Below are 13170 nucleotides of genomic sequence, written 5' to 3' on the forward strand. Positions count from 1 at the left end.
CTCTTCATTCTATTTCTTGTTCGTGGAGTGGATAAGAAATGTTCTGGACACTGAAGTCCTGGTTCCTGAGGAGCACCTCATATACAGGGATGAATCTACTATGAAACTAATGAAGCTTGAGATTCAGGGCCCCAAATCCCGAAGGGGCCACAGAAACAACCTTAGTCCACATTGCTTTAAAAAATGGGTCCAGTAGACCCAGTTTGAGTCGCACGACTCCAGTGCATTAATTTTTGGTGGTATCTATTTTGACAATCCCGAAGTTTGCGAGTCAGTAGCACAGATGCTACAAAGATGGACTGTCATGGTGAGTTGACCATTCTGCTGAAGAGCACTTTAATTATTTCGGCATATTGTCACCAGAAAAGGACATTTCTGCAAGGAAGCTCTCCACTGATGAAATTGGACGTGAACCGGGGGGGGGGGGAAGGATCTTGGAGTGATCTATGGTAGAGTTGGAAGGGACCTTGAGAATCATCTACTCAGAATGGTAACATTGGAAGGGACCCTGAGATTCAGCTAGTCCAACCCCCTGCAATGCAGGAATCTTTGGCCCAATGTGGGGCTCTAAGACTATAAGGCATAGGGCATGTTTATTCACCCCAGGGACTTTGACAGGTGATCTGTTGTGGAACAACCCCATTGAAGAAGATCACAGGGGTTACCTAGAACTCATTGCTGGTTGTAAAGAAGCCCTCATAACAGTTCAAGCTTCAGGGTCCAAAAAATGTAGGTCCACCACTGCTGGTATAACACAGTGAAGAGATGCTGCCAAGTCAGGTGAAGACACAGAGGGCTGGATGAGAGGATACTAGATAAGAAGGGCCATATTTCATTGGGAAATATTGCTGCAGAAGGCTCCTGAGGTCCTCCCTGGCATCTCCAAGAAAGGGTGGGAGAGACACCAGCCTAAAACCCTGAAGAGCCTGTGCCAATCAACATAGACAATACTTGTGGGAATGTTCAGGGTGGCAGGAGAGGATATATTGTTTATTAATATCCTTCCTAACTTGTGCTAGCAAGTTTCTTTACTTAGCAGAGTGCATTCCCCTTTACACAGCAGAAAACTAGTTGCAAACTCGTGTGAGTTTCTTAAGACAATATGCAATTCAATCTGGCTTGTCCAGATTGAAATGTGTTCTCATATTTTCCTGGTAAGACCCCTTGAATCCCTCCTAAAAGAATAAAGACACCACAGTCTTATTCATAAGCAATAAAAAGAAAGTTTACTCATGATCAGGCAGAGCACAGTGTGATCCCTGAAGGCAGGCTTAAGGCTTGAAGTTACAATCATATACAAACAGGTTTACCCCATATGTGGGTTGACCTAATGACTGCAGTTAGCAGTCCGGGAAGTTCGCAGGATGAAAGGAAGATGGAAAAGAGAGTGGCAGCAGCATGCCTTGGCATTTTACCAGGTATGGAAAGGTCATGCCCATGCAAGGAACGATGCTCCAGGCCAGGAGGAACAGGAAGTTTCAACTGGCTGGACCAAACATTACCTTGCATGTCCACTCTAGCAAAACAAGGAATGCTGTATTTGACTGCTCCTAGTGGATTACATCCCACAATACTAAGCAAGATGGACCATTTGTCTGAGTTGGTATAAGGCAGCTTCCTATAGTCCCCCGTTATCCTAGAAGTGTGGCATCTAAGGAGCCTGTGGGCATGATCTTTAAAACACCTGCAACAGGCTGAGCATCTGAAATGCTGCAATGAAAGTTTCTGAGACATCCACACAGAATTCCACTTAAAAACCAATAAAAAGATGAGATTTTACTAAATGGTGCTCCCTGTCCCTCACTGGGTAATAAAGGGAAAAAACAAACATTTTAACAAGGACACAACTTCTGTTATGGAAAATACAACAACATCAAATAATGTAATTTATAACAGATTGAATTATATTCTAGTATTATTAGTGCAATAATGGAAATATGTTGCCCATTTTTTAAAGCTAACATTCAACTATAATTATATTGAATATTATAGCTTCCTTATATAACAGGCATAGGCAAACTTGGCCCTCCAGATGTTTTGGGACTACAACTCCCACCATCCCTAGCTAACAGGACCAGTGGTCAGGGATGATGGGAGTTGTAGTCTCAAAACATCTGGAGGGCCGAGTTTGCCTATGCCTGTTATATTCCAAAATCCACAGTCCGGCAATGGCTTTTTTTAAAGGACCAACAAAAATGTCACAAAATAGTGAGCATGTTTTTGAGTTTGCCAGAGCTCCGTGCTGTTTAGTTTTTCTAGAGCTGAGATTAAAAGGATTCCTTGCCATTCGGATTTAGCAATCCTTCCAAATAATCAGACAGCCTTGAGGTTTTATAGGTTAGGTTTAGCCTATGATGGCAGCTTATCAGGATCCTTTTCTGGGGAGTGCTTATGTGGCTGCCAGTAAGAAGTTTCCCCCTTTCTGATCTGTCACAGTTGTTGTGTTAAATAACTGCACTCACCACAGCCTTTATGAACAGTGGTCCTGTTTCATAAATCACCAACACTCTGTTTATAGTCATGTTAAAACTATTTTAAAACCGTGGAGTATAAGAATTTCCATTCGTAGACTTTGGTCAACTATTGATTTGTTACTAAATGAAATTAAACAAACTGAGTAAAGATTCCATGAGGCGAACTCATCAAAATTAGGCATTGTCAAAGAAGTGCCTCGGGGCGTGCTATTCTAACTTTATTATTTTCCCCCTTTAGTTACTCTGAACCTTGCATAGTTTGTAGGCAGTGTTAATTATCTACTGTGTGGTGATATCCCACAGCTGTTTTATAAGCTGATCTTTCCCTACACAACTTCAAAAGAAATCTTCAAACTCAACATTACCAAGTTTGAATATTATCTAATTAACCTCCCAGTCTGTCATGCCTTGTTGGTTATCTTGAAATTATCACAGCCCCTCAGGTGCTGAGGCACAAGATGCAGCTAAGTGCCTCTAATTCCCTAAGGGGCTGATTAGCTCATGATAACAATGGTCCCTTGAGTTGTTTTATTGCTTTTATTAAAAGACTTTAGTGTGTGTGTGTGTGTGTGTGTGTGTGTGTGTGTGTGTTTTCATGCAGGAGGAAGATGGAGTTGACAGTTCAGATTGTAGTAGTTACTCCTTGGAGTTAGGCTGGAAACCTTGATTGAATTTGCTCCTTCAAGGTACCCTGGAATGGTCTGCTCATTTCTGTGGCCTGATAATTAAGAAGGTAGTTTGCAATGCAGCCCTACCAGGAGAAAGACAAGTTAGTTATTCTGACACAAATAAGCAGCTTGGGGAAAAAAAATTACATCTTCAAGCAGTGGCTTGGGAATTACGTGCTAAGAATCCTAAGATTCTACAAACACAAATAGAACTGTGGTGACCATAAGATCCAACTTCTACAATAAGGGTGGGAAGGCTGGCAATTCTGCACAAAATGCTTAATTGGCATGTTTCCCACAAATTGGCATAGCCGTGCATTATCTTTTTGAGGACTGGGAAATCTTTAGGGTTTTCCCCTCCTGACTGTAACAGAGAAAAGAACTGGTCTATTAAAGTGGGAAGATCTGGGCCAGAAAGTGATAGGAATTCAGTTCACCTGTTGATTATTAAAACCCACCTTTCATGTGCTGACCTTTCCCAGTTCAGCTTCTCCAAATATGTCAAGCCTTCACATAATATACAACCAGGATTATATCAGAAGTAAATCTCATATAGGCCAAAGGTACACATTGAGAATTTTGGCATGTACAAATACCTGTGTGGATTCTAAAGGCTGAATGTTGAGGAAACGTATCAATTGATTTTTCATGACACCAAACAGAGAAACTTTAAAAATGAGGGGGGGAAATGATGCAGTTTTTCTATGATTTGCTTTTAATTATACCTCTCTGGGGAAGAATCCAAGCAAATAATGTTGCCTTGGGAATAAGGAAGCACGGTTTATGGTTTCATGTCCTAGGATAAATTGTTCTTACAGGTTGTTATTCCTTAAAATGTTTTTGGATGAGGTGTATCCTTTAGGTCAGGTTTGGGATTGGATTTGTAATACAAATATTGTTCGCTCCCCCACCCTTGCTGATACAATCCCTAACTCCCTCCCTCATTTCTTCTGTAGTGGTTCTAGGTTGGGCTGCTTTGCAGTTACATAATCACAACTCGACTCACCAGCTCAGTGATAGGAACCTTTTTCATTCATTCTCCTCTGCTTCATGATATATTGTATTTATATTCATCCTGAAGCAGCCCAGCAAAACAATTCTTTCAAAAAAGCATCCTTAAACTTCAAGAGAAGCTTTGGGCTAGCAGTGGTGAAATGGATTTGATTCATTATAAGATTTAAAACATAAGGCTAAGCAGGAAACTAGGCATGCTGCATCGATGCATTGGGGTCCCTAGAGGTGCTTCTTGGCAGCACCAGAAGGCATGTTGGAGAAAGGATAACAAGCTGGCATCTGCTGCTGTGATATATGGGTGTCTTGTTGATGAGGATTAATACGGTTTGTTTACTTCCAAGTAAGGACTCAAAGCGTGTGAGAACTGCACAGTGGAGGAAGGGCGGCCACCTGTTCTTGTCTTGATAGGCTGGACCAGCAGAAGTTCACTGTCTCCACTGAGGAGACTTTAAGGTCCTTTCCAGACTATTAAAAAAGAAGCAATGTGGTGTGGTTTTTTAAAAGCATTTTATGCTTATTATGATGCCAGCAGAGTTTCCAATATCCCATTCTGGGGCAAGGTATTAGAGTATGTGGTGGCCTCTCAGCTCCAGAGGTTTCTGGAGGAGATGGATTATCTAGATCCATTTCAATTTGTGTTCAGGCCTGGTTATGGGGCAGAGATGGCTTTGGTTGGCTTGCTGGATGGCTTACGCTGGAAACTGGGTAACTGTTGGTTCAGCTGGATCCCTCAGCAACTTTCGATACTATTGACCATGGTCTCCTTCCGATCTTCCTTGCTGAGATAGGGCTTGGAGGCACTGTTTTACAGTGGCTTTGTTGCTTCCTGGAGGGGTGAATCCAGAAGGTGGGACTCCTGTTTGTCACCTTGGCCCTTGGCCTGTGTGGGGTCCCTCAGGCTTCTGTCCTGTCCCCAGTGCTATTTAACACTGACATGAAACCGCTGGGAGAGGTCATCTGGGGTTTCAGGGGTTGGTGTCACCAGTGTACTGATGACACCCAGCTCTATTCTCCTTTCCACCTAAATCCAAGGAAGCTGCATCTGTTCTAAACTGGTGTATGTCATCAGTAATGGATTGGATGAGGGTGAGCAAATTGAAACTTAATCCGGATAAAGCAGAGGTACTCTAGGTCAATTGGAAGGCAGAACAGGGAATAGGGATTCAGCCTGTGCTGGATGGGGTAATACTCCCCCTGGAGAGACAGGCTTGCAGTTTTGGCATGCTCATGGGACCAGCACAAAGTTCTGTCAGTGTTGCAGAAACCTCCATTTGAACTCCTGGAGGATGTCTCTCTGAAGATATAATTTTGTTCCTGGTTGCTATAGCTTCAGTTGAGTGTCTGAATTTGCTGTGTTGTCCACGGCCAAACATTTATGCACCTTCCATGAAGATAGGGTGGCTTCCATTATACCAAAAGTCTTGTCTCCTTTTCATACTTTCATACTTTCTACCCAAATCATTCCCATCCTCTGGAAAAGGCATGATACTTTTTGGCTGTTAGAAGGGCACTGAAGGTGTATTAACCAGGACAAAAGACATGGCACCTACCAATGCTCTGTTTATATCCTTTCACCCACTTACATTGGGGAAGAGGGTTTCTTCTGTTACTCTAACTTGGTGAAGCAGGGCTTGCATTTGCTTACCTTATGACATTTCAAGTTGCCCTGTCCAATTAAACTAACTGCACACTCCACTAGTTCGACAGCCAGGAGTGCATCTGCACATTTAAAGCAAGAGTTCCCATCCCCTGAGGTGTCTAATTTGGCCACAGTGATGCACGCCTTGGTGAAATCTCATTTGGGTTACTGTAACATGCTCTAAGTGGGGCTGCCTTTGAAAAGAGTTCAGAAACTTCCAATTGCCTGCTGACCTGCCCTCTGAGTAGTACTGGAAAGTGGGATGGTGTGTGTGGAGGACTTACCTGACCTCTCGGCACTGGAATTGCTGTGGTTAACTGGGAGGAAGAGCTGTGAGGTGGTATCGAGGTCGGCATAGTGCAAATGCAACTGCATTTGCCCAATCTGGGCTACCCCAGGCTTGCAAAGAATGGTCCAACAAACAGCATCCTGGCAAAAGACCCTCCCTAACCTCAAACTGGAACTCTATGAATTTTGCACACCTCTTTGTTGCTTGTGACCCACATGTTGATTTTACAAGTTTCCCCACTGCATCCCAATGGAAGCATTAACATTTTTCACCAGTAAGCGAAAAAGAAAAAGAAAGCTACAACCTTTAAGATCATCGCATAGAAGCCCAGATGTATAATCATTTGCTGCTATTTGTATGACGGTTTTTAATTAAAAGTACAAATTTGGTTTTAAAAACCCCAAACTGCCTTGTAATTATTTTATTACCGAGTGCCACACTTTGTTCCCCGGCAGCATTATACCGTGAGGGCAACAATTCTGCTGATCGAAGGGGTTTGGAAAAAAACAAGGCAAGAGCTGCATGGACCCCGAGTTGCTGACTGCTGCAAAATTGCTTAATGACTAGTACCATCTAAATGAGACTACGAGCACAAATGACTCATAATCTCTCCCCATGCAGAGATTTTAATTAAATAATTATAACGTCCTTGTTGCAATTATTTATCAGTAACTATGCTCCTGAGCATTGCCTCTTGTCTCTTCATTTTTCCTGTCATCTTAGCTTCACTAAGTGAGGGGCTGGGTGGGAGGCAAATCAGTTTGGAACATCCATTTAGAATAAGAATGGCAGGGAGGTGGTTGTGGTTCCCCCATACTTCTGGAAGAATCCATTGGTAGGCCCACTTTTATGCCCCAAGGCATAAACTCTTTTGGACAAGGAGAAAACAATTTTTTAATTTCCCCAATCCTTTTGAAATGTGGTCTAAATCTAGTTCCCCCCATTGTTGTAATTTTTACTGCTCTGCTGTTGTTTTTTAATTGTTGAGGTCCTTTATATGATTGCTGGGCACACCTTTTGCCAATAAATTATAATATCTTTGCATCTCCTTCACTCCTCATTGGTCGCATTAAAGTTTAAAAGAATTCTGGATATTTAGAACCGCATATGAAGTCATGACCACCAAGGTCCCTTCTAACTCCATGATTCTATGAAGAGAAAAACAGCCTTCAGAAGAAGTGAGGGCAAGCTACCTAGGATGAATGACAGCATCATTCCTTCCTAAGCCCAATTGGCAGGGGCGGACTTTGGTAATACAGTGGTACCTTGGGTTACATACGCTTCAGGTTACATACGCTTCAGGTTACAGACTCCACTAACCCAGAAATATTACCTCAGGTTAAGAACTTTTGCTTCAGGGTGAGAACAGAAATTGTGCTCCGGCAGCGGCAGCAGCAGGAGGTCCCATTAGCTAAAGTGGTGCTTCAGGTTAAGAACAGACCTCCGGAACGAATTAAGTACTTAACCTGAGGTACCACTGTACAGTGCCCTGAGTGAGGACAAAATCCCACCTACGTTAACTTTGAGTAGGTATCTGTATAATTATAGGCTATTATAATTGTTGTTGTTGTTGTTGTTGTTATACTGTGCCCTCTCGGCTTGGCGCCCTCCTTGGGGAAACTGCCCGCACTGCCCTAAATCTAGCACTGCAGTTGGTGTTTTCTTTTTTTGACATGGTAAGGCAGGATTATCAGGATTGGCCTCACAGACCAGATTTGACAGACCTGACTTCACAATGATGTAAGGTGATTTGGTGCTTTGAAGTCCCAAAGTCAGGACATCAAAGCATGTCATGGAGAGCACAATGTTGATGAAACTGACGGGGTGATTCATTTGAGCAGGGGGTTCCTGACCAGGAAAGAGTTTGTGCTGAATCCTGCCAATCTGAGCAGGATTTAACCCCCTGTTCATTAGTTGATGAGCAGGGAGTTTAATCCTTGTCAGGTTGGTTGCACATGCCAACTCCCCACAGGGTTTGGTTTTGTGGGGAAATGGCCTTATGGGCCAAATTGGAAGTATTCACAGGCCAAGAATGGCCTGCAGGCCAGAGGTTCCTTACCCCTGTGATAGGGTCATCACAAGGTGATTTCTACATTTTCCCGTAGTGATAGGTTTTTCTGCAAATGGCTCATACTGTCTGATACAAAACTGTCAAATCCAGGGCTCAGTAGATCCCAGTCCTCTTCGTAACACCTGGGCTCCTTTCAGAATAAATGCTCCCTGTGGGGCAAAAACAGCGAGAGAAAATAAATTGTGAAGGTTTTTCATGCCAAAAAATGAATATAAAAAGCAGGCCTAATTCAAAGCACTAACTGTTTATGTCCCTGTAGCAAATAATTGAATTATGCCTTGGTGCATTACATAATAATAATTGTATTACTGTTTGTAAAGTGCTTAAAATAAATTAAGCAGTTCACAGAAATTAAAAAGGAGACACACAGTTGCCTAAAGAATTACAATATAAGCGAAAGAGGCAGGGAAGACAGAAGGCGAGGGGAAAAATAAAATTTGCAAAATATGTCATTTAGGAAATATGGCAATATGATGAAAATTTCCACTTGAAAATAAAATGGGGGTGGGGTGGGGGGAGAGATTAGGTGTTAAAGAGCAGCCCTATGCATACCTATGTGGAAATAAACTTAATTGAACACAGAAGGATTTACTTCTGAGTAAATGTGCATAGGAATGTATTGGACAGGAAGGAAGAGAAGATTTGTGGGAGAAAGAGAGTATCATTCATGTGGAGAAGTGAAGGAGGGTAGCAATCAATAAATGGCAATTGTTAAATGCTTGGGGAGAAAGCCCACCCTCCTGGCTCATCTAATTCATGATGAAAGCTATCCTTAGTCTCCGTTGCAGCCTCAGTTGGAATGAATGTAAAGAAAGTCACTTTAAAATGATAAAGTGTCATGATCCTGAGATTGGACTCCACTCATCTGGAGAATTGGACTGGAAATGCAGAAGAGGAGGAGCGGGAGAAGGAATCAAGATGAGTGCATCAGGATAGATTTCTGACTTCCATAGGTGGTCGTACATAAGTCAATTCCACATCTATCTATCTATCTATCTATCTATCTATCATCTATCTATCATCTATCTATCTATCTATCTATCTATCTATCTATCTATCTATGTCTATCATCTATTTATCTACAAATATTCATGGAAATTAATATTTAAATACATGTTTTTGAATGTATTTAATCACAGCGAACAGGGAGTGCTATCAGGATAAAAACAGAGCCTCCAAGTGCCCCTATTTTCCAGGGACAGTCCTGCATTTACAGAAGCCATCCCGGTTTCCGATTTGATCCTGGAATGTCCCGCTTTTCCTTAGGATGTCCCCATTTTCATTGGAGAAATGTTGGATGGTATGGAGTTATACAATCCCCGAGCCAAGTAAATAAGTAACTATATAACCTTTGGAAGACATTTGAAGGCAGCCCTGTTGAGGTTTTTTTAAAAAACAAAGTTTAATGTTTTATTGTTTGTATATATTTTGGAAGCCACCCAGAGTGGCTGGAACAACCCAATCAGATGGGTGGGGTATAAATATTATTATTACTGGATGGGACGTCCCTATTTTAATCAGAGGAATGTTGCAGGGTATTTAAAGAACCATTTCTAAAGTATGTTGCACTGTAAACCTGGGAGCCAGTGTGGTGTAGTGGTTAAGAGCGGTAGTCCCGTAATCTGGTGAACCGGGTTCGAGTCTACGCTCCTCCACATGCAGCTGCTGGGTGACCTTGGGCCAGTCACACTTCTCTGAAGTCTCTCAGCCCCACTCACCTCACAGAGTGTTTGTTGTGGGGGAGGAAGGGAAAGGAGAACGTTAGCCGCTTTGAGACTCCTTCGGGTAGTGATAAAGCGGGATATCAAATCCAAACTCTTCTTCTTCTCTTCTTTCTAACTCAGCTCCCTCTATGTCACAGTTAGGCACATTTGAATGAAGATTTGTGGTAGGACAGACAAAATCACCCCAACAATAGGTGGTGATGGCTGCTAATTTCGATGGCTTTGAAAGTGGATCTGAAAGACCAATGGGAAATAAGGCTATCAAGTCATGATATCTATATTCTACCTCCCAGAGGTAATATGTCTCTGAATATCAGTTGTTGGGAATCGAAAGTGAGGAGAGTGCTCTGACAGGCTTCCCAGAGGCATCTGCTTGGCCACTGTGAGAATGGGATGCTGGAATAGATGGGAACTTTGGCTCTTTTTATGTGCTTATAACTTTTGTAGCACCCCCTTCTTTTATACCCAACATACTTCGTGAATGACTTCTCCATATTCATATAAAATATAAACATGCCAATACTTCATGAATGACCTCCCTCTATGCATATAAAATAATTTGATGCAAATTGGTGATACAGTAAGGGAAAAAACCAGCGAAAGGTATCTGTGGGGATCTATATATAAGAGTAAACCGGCAAATGGATATGGCGAAATAGCTGGCTCTAAACTTCTCTGCTTTTACTAAATTTTGTGGTGGAAAGAACAAAAGTTCATTCATTCATTATACCAATGAATACTATCCAGCATATTATATTAATGGAATAACAGGATGAATTGTTCATTTATATGTTAATAGGGTCTGAGGTAGGCAAAGTTAATTAAAGAATGTACAGAAAGGTTTTTGTTTGCCCTTGTGGACAGATGCTTTGAAGGAATCCATTTGAAACGGGACGTGGTTGCGTAACTATTGATGCAACTGGGTAAATGGGTTGTTAAAGGTCATTTTGATTGCCTACAATGTGGTTTGATATCAATGCAATGTTTGATAGAACTTCAGGTTTGCTTGCTCGTTAACTTCAAATGGAAGGCATTAATTCAAATGTAAATAGCAAACTTTTTTGGGGGGGGGTGTAATTCCAGTTATATCACATTGAGGGTGAAGAGCCTGTATCTATCAAGGCTTCAGATAGGCCTGAAACCAATGCACTACCTCTTGAGGAAAAGACTTAGGAATGTTGGCTGGTCAGGTTGATACTCTTTAATGAACTAATGAGTGATTTGCAAGTACCAGAATTTTCGCTTTGATGTTGAAAGATGAACAAATGGCTTCTGTTTAGGTGGATGATTTTTGAATGTTTAAACAGACATCTAATAAAACCTGGTAGACCATTGGTGCATACTAATATGAGGTCAGATATCAGGTCTGTGCCCCCCATGAAAAGCTTTTTTAAAAATCCAGTTTAAACATAGGAAACTATTTTCTAATGGACTAATTCTACACTAGGTGTTGCTAAAAAAACAGGAACCATTCAAATGTTACATTTAAAGCACTACAATACCACTTTAAACAGTTATGCTTCCGCCAAAGTATTCTGGGAACAGTAGTTTTTTAAGGGTGCTGTTAGGAGGCACCTATTCCTCTCAGAGAACGTCTGTCTTCAGAGTGGCTTAACCATTAATCCCTCTCCCAGGGGATTCTCGTAATAGTAGCTCTGGTTGGTACTTTTTAATACTTTTTTAAATCAAAGAATGGTATGATTAAATTCAGATGAATTTAAAAACGAAAGCATAACTGTATTCTGAACTATATAACAGGCCACAAAGGGTAAACCACTTGATTTGCTTAAAAATGAAGATCAAACAAAATCCTTTAACATTTCAAGGTCATTTCTTGAGATACGGGGTGAATTGTTACCTTAGATGGCCCAGTGAACTCAAGCAGAAATGGGCTTTTAAGATTCAGAGCTTTAATCTTAACCTTACTTACCTGGGAGTAAGTCCCACTGAATTCAACTGGCTTCTGAGTGGACATGATTTGCTAGATATTTAGTGGAGCAAGAGTCAACTACAGTACACAATAAGTAGGGTTACTATCCATACTGAGATTTATATCTATTTACTAAGGCAGTATTTCCTTGTGTCTCAACTAAAGATCCATTTAAATACACAAACACTATGAGACCACCAGAACAGTAGAAAAGTGACCAGCTTGGCTCATTTGTAAACTGCACAGCCCAAAGTAATAGCACAGATATATTACTAGGCTATATAAAAACCCTCACTGAAATTAGCAGGAAGGACGTTTCAGATCATGGCTTAGACCCTTGGGAACTGCAAAACAGACTGTGAAAGATCTGCCACAGTAGTTTAGACTTTACTAGGCTACTTAAGATATTACAAGTAACTTATTTAGTTGTACCCATGTACACCCATAAAGGTTATTGTAGTGTGATAGAGATTCAACAACTTGAGGTCATAGCATGCCAATTGGAGAATATTAGGGTAAAAGCCGCCTTCAGTTTCTGCTTAATGGTCTGATGAAAATAAAGAAGCTAATAAGTGATACTAGACATTTACCAACACGTCTTTAGAACTTCATTTTTCTTTATCAAAACTTGCACCAGTTTCCATTTACACTTGCCATTTTCCTTTTATACTTTTAAAGGTAAAGGTACCCCTGCCCGTACGGGCCAGTCGTGGCCGACTCTAGAGTTGCGTGCTCATCTCGCTCTAGAGGCCGTGAGCCGGCGCCGTCCGAAGACACTTCTGGGTCACGTGGTCAGCGTGACGAAGCTGCAGCTGGCGATCCAGCACCAGCGCAGCACACGGAAACGCTGTTTACCTTCCCGCTATAAAGCGGCCCCTATTTATCTACTTGCACTTAAGAGTGCTTTCGAACTGCTAGGTGGGCAGGAGCTGGGACCGAACGACGGGAGCTCACCCCGCCGCGGGGATTCGAACCGCCAACCATACGATCGGCAAGTCCTAGGCACTGAGGTTTTACCCACAGCGCCACCCGCGTCCCTTTATACTTTTACTGATGCTTATTTTCATCCCAATATTCTTCTTTTGTTAGAGCAAGCGTCTGTTTAGGTTTTTTCACCCTAAAACTACCCTAGGAGTGGAAATCATAATATGTGGCTGGCATATATGAAAGTAGAAGTCTGTCAATTTCAGTTTCAATTTCTCTCAGTTTTAAAAACAATTCCTCGTGAAAATACATCAGCTTTTAACTGTGAATTTTTCAACTTAATTTTGCTTAATGTTCACATTTTTTGCAAAGTAATTTCCCATAATAAAATGCATTTTCCTGCACACTTCACCCTAATATATGCCTTTTTGTACAAA

Source organism: Podarcis filfolensis (genome assembly GCF_964270895.1).
Source record: "Podarcis filfolensis genome assembly, chromosome: 10".
Lineage (NCBI taxonomy): Eukaryota > Metazoa > Chordata > Lepidosauria > Squamata > Lacertidae > Podarcis > Podarcis filfolensis.